The sequence below is a fragment of the Clarias gariepinus genome, chromosome 27 (assembly GCF_024256425.1).
Source record: "Clarias gariepinus isolate MV-2021 ecotype Netherlands chromosome 27, CGAR_prim_01v2, whole genome shotgun sequence".
Taxonomy (NCBI): domain Eukaryota; kingdom Metazoa; phylum Chordata; class Actinopteri; order Siluriformes; family Clariidae; genus Clarias; species Clarias gariepinus.
The window spans coordinates 16,476,209-16,490,213 of record NC_071126.1 but is presented as its reverse complement, the minus strand read 5'-3'; the positions used below and the strand labels follow the sequence as shown (position 1 = coordinate 16,490,213).

The window sequence follows — 14,005 nt, the reverse complement described above, 5'->3', positions numbered from 1 at the left end:
GTTTTGGTTGTGACTAAAAACAGACTTCAGCACCATGTACACAAAGTTAGGGTTAGATATATATATATATATACTGTATATAGATGCTATTTATCCATTCTATACAATTATAACTAACCATCCAAATGCAGTTTCCTATTTTAAAAGGACTTTTCTTTTATTCTTTCTAACCAAAAAGGACGTAGACATGTACGTCACGTTTGCTTTATAGCTGAGAGAATCTCCAGAAGTCTCCAGCGAAATCTTCAGCCTTGCTGTGATGATTTCATACAAATTGTCTCAGTGTTTGTCTTTTCCCTTCAACAGGGAAACCATTTTTTCCCCTCCAGAGATCTTTTTGTAGATGTCCATCTCTTTGTTTTCTTATCGCTGCCGCACACAGCACAAGAAAATCATGGCTGTCTGGGTTGGAGAGGTGATGCAATAAACGTGTGAGGCTCATCTCTGGACCGATCGCAACCAATACGTTGGAAAGTGTGCGAAAGGAGCGCTGTGGAGGAAATGAAGCACCATGAGCGAGATGAGGCTGTTTACATGTTGCAGATGAGGCAAATCCGGCCACTCAGTGAGCACGCCACATCTGAGTTAAAAAAAAAAAAAAAAACACAGCAAAGCAGTACGATTAATAAAGTAAATATGATAAAAGAAGCGTTTCAGCATGGGGTAAAGAGAGAAGAACTGCTCACCGAACACGGGCTAGACTTTCATCTGCCGCCTAATGGACCCCGGACTAAGCCTTTCTCCAAACAATTACATCCGCACAATCAAGGAGCACTACGACATACTGTAATTAAACAAGGCCTGATGGATTACGAGTGTCATTTAAAAAGCACTCAGAAGCTCATCAGTAGAGCTGGACTATAATAGGCTCATTCATTAGGGTGCTCCCGGCCGACCGTGGCTCGTGGCAGCCTGTCGAGAGCATCTCACACTGGAGAGAGTGTGTCCCTGTGTGTGTGTGTGTAATGCCTGGCAGGAATCTGGCATGTAGGTGGGCTTGCTTGAAGCCAGCAGAAAAACACAAAAGATATTCTTTGACAGTATGTGTAACTAGGTAAGGTTTCAGCTTAGCATACAGCATGCTAAGCAGCTGTGGCAGGTCACAGATGCTGTACCGAGCAGCGATAACAAGAAAAAAAAATGCCAGTGCTCATATGGCTGAGAATATTTCGACTTTAATAATATACCGCAAGATATAGCTCTGCCTTTGGAGTCGAGATTAGCAAAGTTTCTCCAGTTGAAGAAGTAGGTCCTTAGAACTTCCTGATACAGCCTAGTCCTCTCTGGATGGGGACTCCAGGTCTAGGGTGGAGACACTGTGTGGTGCTGTATATCATAAACCTGACTTGAATGCAAGGTTACTAATTAGGTTCTCGTCCTATTCCAAACCGATTAAAAGTCTGCTCAGTGGAGATACCCAGGTCTTGATCGCACCCCACTTCCCGTCTCTGTGGACGCCCAGCCAATCAGGACAAGGAAGGAATCCCTACTTGATCATCAATTCAGGAAGATCTCACTCTCGCAAGACAGTGAGGCACCAGTGAAGGGGGAACGAGCTCAATTTGTCCAGATTTGCTCCTGAACCATGGAAATCACTGAGCCCGCTCTGATAGCCAGTCTCTTAATGGATGCTCTTGTCAGAGTTTGAGCATGATAGACGCAGCTCATTTGATTGTTCATCCAGGCATGCCAAGAGTTCCTCACCCCCCTGTAGAGATTAGACTCGGCATGTCTGCCAGAACAGTCTCCTTTCTTTTCAGTGTGAAGGAGAAATGTGTCCGGGGACAGTTCTCTGTGCCTAGGCACCAGATCTGAGCTGGCAACTTGGCAAAAAGCAAACAACAGATCTCTCATGGGTGCATCGATTGTACCCAAAATGTGCAGTATTACAGTCCATTTGTGCTTTGATTTCTTTGCCCAGGAAACGAAATCAAGGACACGGGACTCACTCTCCTCGGAATTTGCGAACTCACATCAGGATAATAGGTTCAGGACGCGGACACCGGTGTGTAGCAACAGAGTGGACCTCACAAGCTCAAGGGGGCGAGAGGTGAGAGAAAGAGCGCATTAATCACCGAGCCGCAGCATTAACTCGTCATCTCGCCATGTCCCAGGTGAATTTCTCTGGGCAATCTCACGATGCTCCACTCAGACAGACGAGCTTTGTATTCTTCTGAAATAAATTAACACATTTTCCTTGGCTAATGATTGTTGAAACTGGCAGGAAGCACAGCGAGTGCACATGGGTTAATGCAGACAGGAATGGCTCAGGATTTCATCACTCTGTGCTTTTCCGAATCCCCGGAGAATCCCGAGACATCTGCTCCTTTAACATAATGCCTCACAGTTCCAGCCAGAATGATACAAATGGCGTATGACATTCGGCGTACAAATGCGACGATCTGTTCTGAGAGGCGGGCGCTCAGAATCTGACTCGGTTTCAAACCAGGGCCTTCTATGTTATTTATATTAAGCATTAAGGTGAGTGCTAACCATATGGCTTCTCTAAAAAGGGTTCACCATCCATCTCTAATTGCATAAACGGTACTCTAATAGTAACAGTGTAGACACGGACAACAAATAGCGTAGCCCGGAGTCGGCTCCTTCTGAGCAGCATGCGATTACCCTATTATGAGATTTTTTTTAAAAAAGAAGCCTTATAATGAGAGAAAAGAGAATAAGAAGATTATCACACACACACACACAAAAAAAGGATCGTCCTCAGATTCATATATCAGCTCACTCTGTGAGCTCGCCATTATCGTGCGGCTCTATTTAATTACTTTCAGGCTGATGCTTCCTTACGGCGTAATGATGCATGCAGCCTTACTAATGTCTGAGCAGCGTGGAAATGAATAGCTTAGAACTGTGCATCCATTTCTGGTCCGGAAAAAAAACCTCATTAAGCAAAGGTGCTGCTTAGGCTGGGGAAAAAAAAAAAAACAAGCCTCCATCTTGGCTGGCTAACAGCTAACTGAAAATCCCAGAAAACAGAGTCACTGCTAACAGTGTTTTCCCACATGTCTGCTCTGTAAAGTTTTTGTAATTATCTGCCTGTGTGTCAGCAGCAGGGGAGGAAAAGATCAAACTGTCATTGCTTCGGTCTGCGTCAAAGACCCTTTCAACACGCCAAGTCCTTCTCCTTATCACTGCATCAAATTAACCCCGGAGGTCAGATTCATTAATAAAAATGGGATAAATCACATTTTGGAGCTTTCGCATGCTGCGGCAAGTCTGGTGCTTAGCCAAAGAGATGACGAGCAAAAGTTCCTGATCGACTGAGTGCTTGGGGAAGAGATGAAAAGAGAGAGATGCATTGGCTCAGCAGTTTACCAATCTGACAGTCACTCATTCATTGTGTGAATAGGCAACAAATGGGTCCTTTGTTTCGGTGCCCATTTCTGTTAAGAAACAAAGACCATTCATGCCTGTGAGAGCTCGGAGGGTGGAGAATGACGGCACCGCCTGTGCAGCCAGACAGCGACGAAGCGCTCACTGTTCTTTCCCATTAAATCAGGAAGTGAGTGAAGTAAGGAAGAGACGCATCATGAGGCATGGAGATTGGGATGCCAAACGCTCCTGCGTCCAATTACGGGCTGCTCTTCTCAACGTCCGTTGCCGAACAGACCAGCTTGTTTTAATGGGCTTTGGAAGACACCAGGAAAATTCATTCAGAAATCGTCTTCCGTCGTCACCCACAAAAGCTAACGTGAAGTCACAAGGTGGATAAAGAATGGCGGAAATTGGAGCGAGAAAGAGTCACTGGAGGGTTTTAATGTGACAAGCTACAGAGTGCGTAAACATATAAATAATTTCTTTTTTGCTGCTTGTTAATGTGACAACTTCAGCAGCAACCTCATTTCCTCTCTCGTCTGTTCCAATCACTCAGCATTCAGCTGTATACTAATCACCGGCCTGATCATCTGCCATCATCTGCACCTGGTTCTCACTGGTTTATGCCTTAAGTTTGAGTTTTATTTGAGTAAAAACAAAAAAAATCCTTCCTCTGAAATTGCTCAGGTACAAAAAAAAAGGCCTTCAAGAAGCCTGGAGAACTATTACTCAAGACTACTTCAAAAATACAAGAAAGTCTGGCACATTGGTGGCAAAATATAAAGAAATGAGGAGGGCTCAAGGCTTTTGTACAACACTGTACATTTACAATTTAAGCCAAAAATCACGAGCTGAATATTTTCCCAAGTACTCAATAATTCTTGTGTTTAAATGCAATATTCCAAGCTGAATTGCATGAGGCTTTTTGCATGCATGTTGCATGTAATTAAAAGTTCATTTATATACTTATGATGATATAAAAGCAGCTAGATATCAGTACATTTAACAATCTACTGTACAATCAACCCAAATCCATAAACAAACATCTGCTTCAAAAATACTTAGCAGTCAAATGTCAGACAAACAGAGCAATGCAGGGGAATCATACATTAATATAAAGGCCAGAAGAGAAAGGGTAAACAATCAGGAATAACGACTTGATCAGCAAAAACAGGTGATGAATGAAATGAAGTAAGTCAACCAAAGTAAACAGGTATGTAGTCTTAAGCTGATGCATTAACATATCTACCATGAACTTGAAGTTTGCACCATGATTACTGAACTAACTTTATTACATGAATTATTCACCTACTATAATCTGGGAGTTACAAAACAAAACAAAAAAAAAAACAGAACCCCTTTAGATCTCTGAACTTGAAACATGGTCACATATTATACAATTATCATTCTGAAGCTAATACTAGACAGCAACGTAACCGATGCATTGGCTAAGTTTTATTTTTAGTGATGTATTAATTGACTTAGACCAGAATGTTCTCATATGAGGACAGGACATAAACCTTGGTTTAAGTTGCATTGTAAAAAAAACTGACAGGATCAATTCAAAGGAATCAGAGCTAGGCTTAATAGTGAAAGTAAAAGCACTTGGTACTGGGACAAGGCTAGCTATTAATCTATACAGTGTATATTTATACTGTATATATATATATATATATAAAAGTGTTGAACAGCATTCATAAAGTCTGTGTTCTCATTATGAAATGGTTGCTTGTGATTAAATGAGATATTAACAAACACGCGTATGGGCGTGCACACGCGTACACAAACACAAACATGTGCACATGCATGCGCGCACACGCACACACACACACACACAAAAGAAAATGAGTTTCATTATGATGTGTGCAAGTTTATAATAAAATTCTCACAAACTTTAATCCCTACATAATCCAAATAAGGAAAAAAAAAAAAACGCACCAAAGAAAGGAAGAAGGAAAAAAGATCTCTTTAAAATATGAACAAGTATCCTTTCTTGGATAAATGGAAAACAAACACAATGGTCTAAGTCTCCATGCTGGGAACACTGGGTGCAAGGACGAGGATCCCCCTGTGGACAAGGTTCCAGTGAAGCTTCTTCATATTTATAGATTATAGTATGTTATATAAAGTTTTTATTTTTTATGACCGAAACTACATCAACAAGTTTGTAAGAGATTACTCAGATACCGGATGTGGTTTGAAAAAGGTTTGAAGTAAGACTTGTATTATTCTGGTAGCTCAGATACCAAACATGTCTTGGCTGATGGACTGAAATTTTATAAATGCAATTTTTCACAAGCCTTTAATCTTCTGCTTTAGGATGTTGGAACAGAACGTTCGGGGCACTTCGGCACTTTGGCTGACCTGAGGACGCGTCTTGTTTGTTCCGGTATTTGCAAACCAGCCAATATTAAAGAGAACAAATACTGTAAGTGGTTTAAATGCACGTGGCATGATGACTCCAGTATCAATGTCTAAGTAATTCTAACAGTAGTTAGAATTTCAATCTTTCAATTATTTAATTATTGAGAAAGTCAAACAACAAATCAAGTGAAACAGTGCTACAGTGCACAAGGTTAATAATCTGCACTGACTGGACCAAAAGGGTGAGAAACAACTTGTGCTTGTAATTGCTGTGTAATTATAAAATGTGTTTTCTTTATTCAAGTTTTGGCTTAAAAATAATGGGTAAAATAACAAGATGGGGTTTGGTCTTTGCATTAGAAGATATTACATGCTAATACACACCTAGAAATAACATTAAAACACAAAACATTAAGCCCAATATTATTTAGGTTCCCCTATTCCACTCTCTGTCTCTGGACCCTACAAGACCTCTGAGGGTGTGCTGTGGTGTCTGGCACCAGGGGTTGCTGGGTGGTTCCTCCGTGGATAGGACTTTCCAGGGTTTGTCCATTCAATTTCATCTTTGCGCACGGATTGAGATTTGAGAAATTTGGAGGCTGGATCAACACCCATGGACTCCTTGCCTTCTAAATCCCATCCACAGCCGGCGGTGATGCACTGGGCGTTCTGATATCATTCTATCATAGTAAGCATAGACCTGTTGATAAGACTTATGCTTTTCTGTGGGATTACACCGAACGGGCTGACCTTTGGTCCTCACAGGCTTAAATGAGCCTTGGGTGCCCATGATCACTTCACCAGTTTATTGGTATGTAATTTATAATCTGCAATCTTGCACAATATTCTGCACATCTGCACATTATCTTGCCCATAACTGGTCACAGTTCTACACTACATTACATCTCAACTTTTCTATATTTTATTTTTTCTTTATATTTTATTATATATTTTTTATATTTCTATATATTTTTCTACTTTTTTATTCCAGTATTTCATTTTCATAGTTTTTATTGCTGTTACATTATGTAATTTTAAAAGTCCTTTACATCTATGATTTATTTATGTATTTTTTTATATTTCTAATTTGGAGTCATAATTTTTGGAGTCATCAGCAGTCGTATAAGCATTTCACTCCATATCATACTGTGTATGAAGAATAAAATTTGAATTTGATTCAATCCATGGTATTAAGTTAACGTAATGTGGCAGATGCATTTGTATCTGCTGTTCTTACAAATCAGACAGATAAAAAAAAAAGGAAAAATAAGTGTGAGTGCCTCAATCAATCAATCAATCAATCAATCAATCTTTTTACATCCATGGACACTATGGACAATTCCACGCACACCTACCTTCACATCTACACTACATGTTTACGTTTACATCCTGGACCAGTGCACAAAGACACTTTAATAACCTTTGCACAAAGACACTTTGTTCTATGCATATTTGCACACCATTTTTCTTCCAAAATAACAAAATTTCTCAATTTCTTAAATGTTCTTGTATAGTACAGTATATTTCAATTTTTATGTACAGCATATTTCTATTTTTAGTTCTATTTTCCTAGTTCAATTAAATTTTTCTATCGCATTTCTTTTATTCATATTTATTTTTTTATTATAAGCTTTAATTCTCTTTTTAAGGTCACTGGCAGTTGTATAAGCATTTCACTACATTTCGTACTGTGTATGACTGTGTATGTGACAAATAAAATTTGAATTTGAATTAGTCCAAACTGCTTGATGTCATTGAATAGTGTTGTTATTAGGTGTAAATATTAATGTAAGTTAACATGCATTAAAAACTTTCAATTAACATGTTACACACGTCACATTTTGCTGAGTATGTCAACCCAGAGTTTTAAAACATCTGCCTAATTGGAATTCATTCCAATTTCATATGTTGACTGGCTGTGATAAATGTACAGTAGTTAAGTAGAAGTACAGACGTATGCTGTACTTTCGTGTGGAGTAAAAGTTAAAAGAATCCTGTAATGAAATGTCCTTATGTAAAGTAAAAGATACACGAAATATGCACTTAAGTACAGTATCGCAGTACTCAGTTGCCTCCCACCTCTGTTGATTGGCTTATCTTTTCTTTTTGTTGCACTTGTGCAACCCTTAGTGGCTGGCGATGGCTCCCTTCCTACATAAAATCCATTAAGGTTGGCAGGTCTGGATTGTCATATATTGATCCTGCAGATCAGTGTATTAGGACACACACAGAGGAAACTTAACTTTACTGAAGGTACAGTACCATAACTTCAGCCACTGCCTCCATGATGTTCTGCCTTATTACCGATCTGAAGTACATCGAGCGCACCTTTGATCTGTGAGCAGGTGGTTAAGTATTTCATGTTCAAGGTCTGTGTATGGAAGAGAACCTGTAACGTGGACAGCTGGGACTCTGCACCATCTGGCACATCCTTAATGGTGTTAAAACACATCTTTGCCTAGATATCTGGATTGTAATAAATCTTATGAGGCTCAAAGATCTGGCAGTATTCAGCATATTTAGCTTTGTTATTGCTCTTCTGAACAAACCAAATCAATTTGGCGCGTGCAAAATGATGTAACGCGCCATTTATGTATTTTTTTTATTCATATAAACTCATTTTCATTCATAAGTTGGAAAGTGAATCTAATCGAGAATAACTGAAGTTATTTTAGGATTATTTTGTTAGTGTGCTGAAATTGAGTTAAGCAACTGAAGAATAATATCCAAGCGGAAACAGCCGTAATGAGAGATTTTTATGAATGACACTAAGGGCAGGGTTCTACTTGTGTTTCTTTTGCCAGTATAATCTTTGCAATATTGGGTTTATTATCTAGGAAATTTTATACCTGCAGCAATTTCCTTAATTTCAATTGCTTGTATCTTTTTAAATGATTTTTGTAACATGCAAACACGGGTATAAACATAAAACTAAAACATGACAGTTAGTCTGTTATGACACAATTCAGTTGTAATCGCACAAGAACCTCAGACTTTCAAGGCATGGAATTTCACAAAGTGCTGCCTTGAAACATTGTGGCTCATGTTGGCATGATTGCATCACATAACCACTGTAGATTTACCAGTTGAATCTCCTGGGGTTCTTTATCGTATTCCAAAGGCACCCTTTTTGGATTTAGAACTATGACTGAGGAGGTTTCTTTGTTTGAGATAAATTGTGCTTTGTGACATGGTGCATTATCATTCAGGAAGTCATTATAAGTATTGCCTCGTAGTTGGTATCCTGGGGATTCAGTCTAAGAAAATATTTACTGATAAAAACTTCAAAGCACATATGAAAATTACTCCGGATAAAAGTTCTACCAAATGCCATAAATGCAAATGTAGTGATGTCCCGATTTATCGAGAGTTTATTGGTATTAGGCGATACTCACCTTGTGGACTAGCATCAGCCTATCGGCGAATAAGACAACTTTCACCAATGACCTAACATAACCTCCATAACCTTTCAAGAGTAGCTCAGGGGGTAAGGCTTTAGGTTATTGGTCAGAATGTCAGTGGTTCAAGCCCCAGCTCCACCAAGCTGCCGCTGTTGAGCCTTAACCCTGCCTGCTCTAGGAAGGCTGAATTGTGGCTCATCCTGCATTCTGACCACATCACAATCTGCCCATATCACAGTAGCTGCAGTTACATAATCTCCCAACAGTACTGCATGAAAGTGGGTGGGGTATATAAGATACCCAAAGAAACTTTTTTTCCTGAAAATGGGCAGGCATAAAGATTTTATCAACTTTGACAAGGGCCAAATCATGATTGCTAGACAACCTGTTTAGAGCAAATTCAAAACTGCAGCTGCTGTGAGATGTTCCTGGTCTGCACCTATCACAAGTGTAATACATATTAAATGTGTTTGAGACTTATTCATTCGCATTGTTTGAAGAGAATGGCAAATCGGAAGCTTTTAACTTGCACAATTTTTTTATCATTTAATGCCATAAAAATGTATTTTGGTTGCATAACTCCTGAAGTTTCTGCACTCGGCACAGAAGCAGTTATGCCTGAGGCTGATGGGTTGATCGGCAGTTCTGGCCGATCAGGCTGAAAACCAGCCAATTCTGGTTACTGGCCGATTGCATCTCTATTATAAATGTACCAATTTCTGAGTCAGGTGTGGCGATACATAAATCTTATCTAATTATCTTATCTTAATCAGGTACATCTGTTCAACTGCTTGTTAGCACAAATATCTAATCAGCCAATCACATGGAAGCAACTCATTGCATTTAGACCTTTAGATCTACTGAAGTTAAAACTGAACATCAGAATGGGAAAGAAAGGTGTTTTTGAACATGGCATGGTTGTTGGTGCCAGTCGGGCTGGTCTGAGTAATTCTAAAAAGGTGATCTTGTTGGTGCCAGAGGTCGCAGGAGAATGACCAAACTTGGTGGAGCTGATAACTCAGTAACTCAAATAACATCTCATTATCACGGTATGCTGAAGATCGTCTCTCGACGTACAACATGTTGAACCTTGAACCAGACGGGCGTGCTGTGGTTTCTGGCACTGGGACATTTGCGGCCGATCCTGTGGGTGCTGTGGGTTGCCGGGTGAGATGGATCGGACTTGTTTGTCTGGAGCATCCCATGGGTGCTCAACTGAATTGGGATCTGGGAGACCAGTTCGGCAGGCCTTGGTCTCCTTGCCTCACTATTCTGATGCATGAGCGTGAACAATATTGTACCTCCTGAAGCTCTTGACCTGTGTCTGTATAATTTTATGAACTAAACCAAACGGATTACTGCGTCTTACTGTACTTTACTACACTTATCCTTGCATAATCCATTGGTAAGTGCATGTATTAACCTGTTGGGTTCTACCAAATGTTTGATGTTCCTTCAAAGTGGAGCACAACACTAGCAACTAGAATTTGTACTGGCTGAAAGCAACAGAAAGTCAAACACCTTAACGAGCCTTGCGTGAGCACTGTTCGCTCTTAACACTATGTTGCGTGCTTCTGGATGTTAGCAGCGAAATAAAATATTGTGTCAGACTTCTGACACTCTGATGATTGCCATGGCAGCGTTAACAAACGCTTAGTGTAGATGGCAGCATCGTTTCTCACATTCAGCACAGGAGGAGTGAACCTCTCGGGGGAAACGCGCGAGCTTCAGCTCGATCATTTGCACAGTGCAAACACACAGCTCTGTTTCATAAACACATTCCCTAATTACATGGCATACATTAAGTCATTTTGTAAGATCTCGGCACTCGCGTACACACACACACACACACACATTCACGCACTTGCCGGCTGGGAGCCCCAGGTTAGTAATTACTAGAAAAGGCTGAGAGTTAAAGACACACTAGGGATGCAACACCGTCTTTTACCTGAGAGTATAAGCCCCCCATACAGACATGTATACACACAAACAGTACTGTAGGTGAACACAGGCTGTAAATACTCTTCGAGGAAAGAGCGGCACTTCCTGCAGTCCCAGGAGTGGAGTGCTGCAAAGCCACTAAAAGCTCCCAACAGGCTCCTAGTCAGAATGCTGGCGTTGTTGTTCTCCTCCACTGTTTTCTGATATAAAATCTCTGCAGGACCATTAGCTGTCAGGGTAGAGATAGCTAAAAATAAAGCATGAACACAACTCGAGCTTGGATGAAGACGAGAGCGGCTATTTACAGAACGTCTCAGCATGCTGGTAAAATTATCTAGCCTTTGACATAATGTCAGACTTGATTACGAACTCTCTGAATATTTAATATAAGCCCCTGATTTCCACTTACTACACAAGGAGCTGCCCAGACACTGAACTGTACTCATGGCCCTGACATACTAAGCTGACTAATTTACAAAAATGACATAATAATGCTCATACACTTTTCACAGTGCTGTGAAAACCTGTTTTTTTTTTTCCTTTTTCTTTTTTCCGCATTTTTGTCACACTGAAATTAATGAGATTATCAAACAAATTTGAACGCTACACAAAGATATTCCGAGTACATACAAACTGCAGTTTTTTAATTATTTCTTTTTTTAAGGGAAACTATGGGCACTATGTGAAAAAGTAATTGCCGCCTAAACCTAATAACTCTGTGGAGGAATTTTGGCCCACTCTTCTTTGCAGAATTCACACATAAACGGCCTCTTAAGTCCAGACTTTGACTAGGCCACTTAAAAACCTTAATTATTTTTTTTTTGAGCCATTCAGGGATGGAGCTGCTGGTGTGTTTTAGATCATTGTGATGTGAATTATTAAAAGTACTTCCATACTAAATCGGTCGTGGAGCCTTATGCAGTGAGAGAGGACATGAAGTTGGTTGGTGTGGGAGAAGAAGATGCAAAGGATAGGGTTAGATGGAGGCAGATGATTCGCTGTGGTGAGCCCTGAAAGGAGTAAGAAGAAGAAGTCCTGCTGCATAACGAGAGTGCGAATGAGCTTGAGGTCAACATTCACCTTCAGAATTTTCTGGCAGAACGCAGAATTCATGGTTCCATCAATTATGGATTACTTATAAATAAGTCGTCCAGGTCCTGAAGCTTCAAAGCAGCCCCAGACCATCACACTACCACCACCATGTTTTGCTGTTGGTTTGATGTTCTTCTTATGAAACATTGTGTTAGTTTTACTCCAGATGAAATTGGATGCAAAGTTTACAAAAAGATCAACTTTTGTCTCATCAGTCCACGGAAGATTTGCCCAAAAGTCTTGGGGTTAATCAAGATATCTATTTTTTTGCAATTGTGAAACAAGCTTTTGTGTTCCTTTTAGTCAGCAGTGGCTTCTGCCTTGAAACTCTCCCATGAATGCCATTTTTGTCCAGTCTTATTCTTTTTGTTGAATCACGAACACTGACCGAAACTGAGGGTTCTGGGTTCTTTTTATGAGCTTCTTGATGAGCTGTCATTGTGCTCTTGCAGTATTTTTTGTAAGAGAGTTTATTTTTCCCTTAATAAATAAAATCCTTATTTAAACACTGCATTTAGTTTACTCTGGTAAATTTGTTATAAATCATTGACAAATATGCAACAAATTCCAATATTTATTTTTGCATATTTGCAAAATGCAGTTCAACTGAATCCTTTTCACAGTGCAGACACATGACCCTCACACCCATACAGTATGTGCTTAATGGATGAACATTAATACTCATTAATACTCATTAATATGCCCTTTCAAACTGGCTTTCCAACAGGTTTTGGAGAATAGCTTGGGAAATTTCTGCCCGTTTGACCAAAAGAGCATAAACAAGGTCAGGCACTTGTTTTAGACAAAAACACTTGGAGCACAATCAGTGTGCCAATTCATCAAAGGTGTTCAATGAGGTTCAGGTCAGGGCTTTGTGAAGGACAATCGAGTTTGTCCACTGTTGAGTTAAAAAATTGATGAGACCAGACTGAGCACTCAGACTGTTGGGTTTAAAAAAGAAGCAAAATTTGCTCAAAGTGTCGGCCGTGTCTCGATACGCCTGCCAACTGGCTTCAGCGTGCCAACAGGGATAGAGACGCACCGAAACACCTTGTGTCACGCACGAATATCTGTTACATTCAAGTGCAATATATATATATATATATATATATATTATTATTATTTTTTTTCTTTTAGGTAAGTTTTGAGGAAACATAGACATATGATAGACAGCGTTAAAATAAATAGAGGCAAAGAAAAAATTACATAGTGATAGAAAATATTAACATTGACTCAAACCTTTGCAAATAATATCTTTATAGAGCTTTCTTTGTGTACAGGTACATTGGTGATTTGGGCTGGTTAGTCCCAGTCCCAAAGGGAAATCTTAATATTAATAACATACAGGACAAGGTAAGGATGGGAATCACTAGTCACCGCCCAATACAATATTATCACGATACCTCTGTGCCGATTCTATATGTATTAAGATTTCATAAATATCCTAATTTAATATAACTTAAAAAATTTTTTTACAATTAAAATAGTTTTCTCACAATACAACCTAATTTCCTTAACTTAAAATTTAATTAAACACAATTCTAAATTTTTACCGAGCAGCATGTATCTCTATCATTCGACACAATACTTATTTCTAATAAAAAAAACGTTTAATTAAAATAGCTCACTCCTATCACACGGAATGAAAATGTGTACATAGTTTAGAGTGCGCCACCTGTAGGTTTATAAAGAAATGGTGGCGTTTTACCGCCTCAAATATCTGCAAAGTCTCGAAACTCAACTTGACAGTGAGCGCAGCCCAATCAAACAGAAAACCAGCCATCCTGTTGGTCACAGGCTGATCGACAGGTTCATCTCTATTATAAATGTAAAAATAGATTTTGGAGTTTTGTTTGGCGATCCATGAATTACTA

General features: G+C 39.5%; 1 protein-coding gene across 1 annotated transcript in view; it reads right to left on the bottom strand.

Moving 5' to 3' along the window:
• The window catches only part of nkain2 (sodium/potassium transporting ATPase interacting 2), a 218,298-nt gene that overhangs the window by 41,488 nt on the left and 162,805 nt on the right, over positions 1-14,005 (bottom strand). The window lies entirely within an intron of this gene.